The sequence below is a fragment of the Suricata suricatta genome, chromosome X (genome assembly GCF_006229205.1).
Source record: "Suricata suricatta isolate VVHF042 chromosome X, meerkat_22Aug2017_6uvM2_HiC, whole genome shotgun sequence".
NCBI lineage: Eukaryota > Metazoa > Chordata > Mammalia > Carnivora > Herpestidae > Suricata > Suricata suricatta.
The window spans coordinates 37723343-37728695 of NC_043717.1; the positions used below are offsets into that span (position 1 = coordinate 37723343).

A 5353-nucleotide genomic window follows, 5' to 3' on the forward strand; every position below is an offset into this window, starting at 1 on the left:
GACTTACTCCACTATTTTCTTCTAAGCGTTTTTAATTTTAGCTCTTATGTTTAAGTTAATGATGTCTTTTGAATTAGTTTTTGTATATGGTGTGAGGTAGTAGTCTAATTCCTTTTTTTTTTTTTTTTTTTTTTTTTGCAGATGGACATCCAGTTGTTCCAGAACCATTTGTTCAAGACTCCTCTTTCTTTATGAAATTAACTCGGCACTCTTCCTAAAAATTAATTGACTATAGGGCACCTGGGTGGCTCAGTTGGTTAAGCATCTGATTCTTGATTTCAGCTCACGTCATGATCACACAGTTTGTCAGATTGAGACCTGACTCAACACCAGAGCCTGCTTGGAATTCTCTCTCTCTTTCTCTCTGCCCCTCCCCTGTTCTCTCTCACACACACTCATTCTCAAAATAAATAAATATGCACTTAAAAAATAAAGATAAAAAATCAATTGACGATAAATTGTGAAGCTTTATTTATGGACTCCAATTCTATTCCATTGATCTATATGTCTATCATTATGCCGTTTTACGCTGTTTTTATTACTGTGTCTTTGTAGGAAGTTTTGAAATTCTTCAAATTTGCTCTCCTTTTTAAATATTATTTAGACTATTATGAGAACTTTGAATTTCTATATGAGTTTTAGGATTAGCTTTAAGATTAGCTGGCAAAGAAGCCAGCTTGGATTTTCATTGAGATTGCATTAAATCTATAGATCAACCTGGAGAGTATCTCCATATAACAATATTAAGCTTTTTGAGTCATGAACTCAAGATAGTTTTCTACTTTTTATTTTTTTAATGTTTATTATTTTGAGACAGAGAGAGAGAGCATGAGCGAGGGAGGGGCAGGGAGAGAGGGGACAGAATCCAAAGCAGACTCCCAGCTCAGAGCTGTCAGCACGGAGCCCGATGTGAGGCTCAAACTCACGAACTGTGAGATCATGACCTGAGCTGAAATCGGATGCTTAACTGACTGAGCCACCCAGGCTCCCCTGCTTTCTATTTATTTACATTTTCTTTCCTTCCTTTCAATACTGTTTTGTAACTTTCAGACTATAAATTTTGCACCTTTTGGTTAAATTGATTCCTAAGTATTTTATTCTTTTGATATTCTTTTGGCTCATTGTTAACATATAAAAATATAGTTAATTTATCTATATTGATCTTGTACCTGACAACCTCACTGAACTTCCTTATTCTAATAGATTTTTGTGTGTGTGTATTCCTTAGGATTTTCTATATACAAGATCAGTTCATGTAAAAATAGAAATGGCTTTACTTCTTCCTTTCTAATCTAGATAGTTTTTTATTTCTTTTTCTTATCTAATTGCCCTCACTATACCCTCCAGTACAATGTTGAAAGGAAGTAGTTAGAATAGATATCCTTGTTTTGTTTCTGATCTTAGGGAGAAAGTATTCAGTATTATGTATGAATCTTTTGTAGATACCCTTTATCAGAAAGAGGAAGTTCCCTTCTATTTCTAGTTTGTTAAGACTTCTGTAAGGTTGGAGGTAACATTCCCTCTTTCATACCTGGTGTAGTAATTTGAGTTTTCTCACTTCCTACCTTGGTCAATTTGGCGAAAACTTTCCCCATTTTGTTGATCTTTTTTAACAATCATCTTTTGGTTTTGCTGACTTTCTCTCTTGGTTTTATATTTTCTATTTCATTAATGTCTTCTCAAATATTTATTATTTCCTTCCTTCTGCTTTCTTTGGGTTTAGTTTCCCTTAAGGTGGAAGATTAGGCTTTTGATCCCAAGATCATTTCTTTATAGGTGCTCAGAGCTATAAATTTCTCTTTAGTCACTGCTTTCACTGCATCCTATAAGTTTTGTTATATTGTATCTTCAGTTTTATTCATATCCAAGAATTTTCTGATTTCCTTTGTGATTTCTTCTTTTATCCATTGGCTATTTAAAAGTATGTTATTTGATTTCCTCATCTTTGTGAGTTTCACAAATTATTTTTGTTGTTGGTTTCTGATTTCATTCCTTTGTGGTCAGAGAACATACTTTGTATGACTTCAATCCTTTTAAATTTACTGAGCCTTGTTATACAGCTCTGCATATGGTCTATCTTGGATAATGTTTCATGTGCCCTTGAAAAGAATGTGCATTCTACATGTGTTGCATGGAGTGATCTAAAGATGTATTTTCTAGTTGGTTTATAGTATTGTTCATATTTTCCACTTCCTTGTTGATCATCTATTTTTTTCTAGCCATTATTAAACATGGGTTAGTGAAGTCTCTGATTATTATCATTGATGGTCTATGTATTTTTTATTTTAATGCTGTAAATATTTCCTGCTTAGTCGTCTACCCATTTGCTATACTTGAAAAGCATATTTAAACCTTAATACCCTACCAGAGGTCATCCACATCTGCTCCTTTTGTCCACAGACACACTGGATAGAGACACAAAACTTGGGGGATGGAGAGGAGGAAGTGTGGGGGAGTCTCAGAGCTTTGATGGTATGAAGGATCAGCATAGTACATTAGCAGACTTAAAGGTCAAGTCAGGTTAAATACGATGAAAGTCTGAATTCAGTTAAACTAGGAAATTTCAAAGCTCAGGGCTCAAAGTTGTGTAGTAGAAATCACAGATAAGTATGGTTTCATGGTTGAAAAAAAAGAGAAAGAAAGAACGAACGAAAGAAAGAAAGAAAGAAAGAAAGAAAGAAAGAAAGAAAGAAATTAGACTTCTACTTCATACCATATGCAAAAATTAATTCAAAAGAGATCATAGGGACCCCTATGTGGCTCAGCCCGTTAAGCCTCCGACTTCGGCTCAGGTCATGATCTCACATTCATGGGTTCAAGCCCCACATTGGGCTCTGTGATGACAGCTCAGAACCTGGATCCTGCTTCTGATTCTGTGCCTCCCTCTCTCTCTCTGCTCCTCCCCATTCATGCTCTGAATCTCTCTGTCTCAAAAATAAAGACGTAAAAATTTTTTTGAAAGAGATCATAGACCTAAATGTCAGAGCAAAACCTATAAAACTCTTAGAAGAAAATAAAAGAGTAAAACATCATGAAGAAGGCAAAGTCTTCTTCAAGATCACACCAAAAGCATAAGCAATTAAAGAAAAAATGCATTAATTAGACTTCATCAAAAGGAAACACTTTTGTTTTTCACCAGACGTTATTAAGAAAATGAAAAGACAATTTACTTTAAGTGGAAAAACATTTGCAAATAATATATCTGATAAGGCCTTGTGCCCAGAGTAAATAAAGAACACAACTTAACAATAAAAAAAATTAAATGAACTAAAGCAAGGGTAAGGGATTGAATGGACAGTCTCCAAAACGGCACACAAATGGCCAACAAACACATGCTTGAGAATGTAAACCAAGACCACAGTGAGCTTGCAGCATGGCAGCTGCTGCCACCTTAGCATTCTAGAACCAGAAGAGCCAAGCCCATCCCTGGACAGGGTAGAGGGTGGTCTACGGGTCTGGTCTCCAGTCACCATGGACAGTTTTTCCTTTTCCTAAGTGGACTGTGAGCAATCCAGCCAGATCCACTCTTTCATCTTCAAGGTAAAGGAAGCATATGATGTGGGGCATGTGCTGACCTTGACCATGCTCTGCCTCATCAAGGAGACCAAAAATTAGTGTAATGTAGTAAAAGTCATGGCCAGGAGCCATGACCACCAGGAGGAGATTGTGGTCCCTGCGGCCAGACTCAAGTTGTCCTGCCAACTCATGCTCAGTTTGGATGACTTCCAGCTTCCACCACCTTCCATCTGAAGTCAGGTGCTGGCCCTGTGCCCATCCCTGGGCAACACCAGAAGCAATGACATTTCTGATAAAGAAGACAGTGAAGAAGGGAGTGAGGAGGAGGAAGCCGAGGTGTGCCCCTTCCTGCTTGCCAAGAAGTGAGGGGGCAGACCCTAGCCTCCTTGGGTGGGAAGACCTCCGAACTTCTATCCTGACCTTCTTTCCTCACCTACTTCAGATTGGAGGTCAGCATCTGAGGCTCAGGACTACACGTTTCATACTTTCCATAGTTTTAGATAAAAGTTGAAATCAAATGATGTAGGGGTTTTGTTTGTTTTTTTTTTTTGGAAAATAAACAACACAGCAAGATACAACTTCACAGTCACCAAAATGGTTATAATAAAAAAGATGGACAAGAACAAGTGTTGACGATGTGGAGAAACTGGACATTTTCTACATTAATAGAATGTAAAAGGGTGTAAGCTCTTTGGAAAAGAGTTTAGGTGTGCTTTCAATAATTAAATATACAGTTACCATATGACCCAGAAATTCTACTGTGAGATATGCTATCAAGAAAACAGAAAGCATATATCCACAAAAAACTTGGATGTGAATGTTCATAGAAGCCTTATTTATAACGTCAAAACTGGAAACAACCTGGGTGCCTGGGTGGCTAGTCAGTTGAGCATCCGATTCTCCATTTGGGCTCAGGTCATGATCCCAGGGTCGTCGGACTGAGCCCCACATTGGGCTTCATGCTGAACGTGGAGCCTGCTTAAGATTCTCTTTCTCAAAATAAGTCAGTCAGAAAAAGACAGATATCATATGTTTTCACCCATATATGGAAGTAGAGAAACTTAACAGAAGACCATGGGGGAAGGGAAAGAAAAAAATAGTTACAAACAGAGAGGGAGGCAATACAGAGAAAAAACCAAGGGTGGAAGGGGGTGGGGGTGGGAGGCGGGCAAAATGGGAGATGGGCAGTGAGGAGGGCACTTGTTGGGATGAACACTGGGCATTTTATGTAACTGATGAATCACAGGAATCTACTCCCGAAACCAAGAGCACACCGTATGCACTATATGTTAGCTAACTTGACAAAAAAATGATATAAAAAATTTTAAAAATCCAAAAATAAATCTAAAAAATAAAAAAGATTCTTTCTCCCGATGCCCCTCTCCTCATTTCTCTCTCTCTCTCTCTCTCTCTCTCTCTCTCTCTCTCTCACACACACACACACACACAAATGAAAAAAAATGGGAAAAATCTGAATATCCATCAACTGAAAAATGGATAAACAAAATGTGGCATAACCATACAATGTAATATTTTTTGGCCATAGAAAGGAACGAAGTACCGACACATGCTACAACAGGAATGAATCTTGAAAACGTTATGCTAACTGAAAGAAGCCAGACACAAAATGCCACACATATTGTATGATTCATAAAATCCACTGAATTTTATATTTTAAAATATTGAATTTTATGTTATGTGAATTACATCTCAATAAAGCTATCCGTTTTTAAAATACAAGTGAGATAATCTCCCAACTCTTAAGAACGTCACGGGTAAAATTGTCATTGCCGATGTTTAGAATTGAGCCTCTGTCTTGACTTCCGACTCAAAAAGT

General features: G+C 37.3%; 1 pseudogene; it reads left to right on the forward strand.

Moving 5' to 3' along the window:
- The window catches only part of LOC115283385, a 33416-nt pseudogene extending 29519 nt beyond the window's left edge, over positions 1 to 3897 (forward strand).
- Positions 3898 to 5353: the final 1456 nt, after the last annotated feature.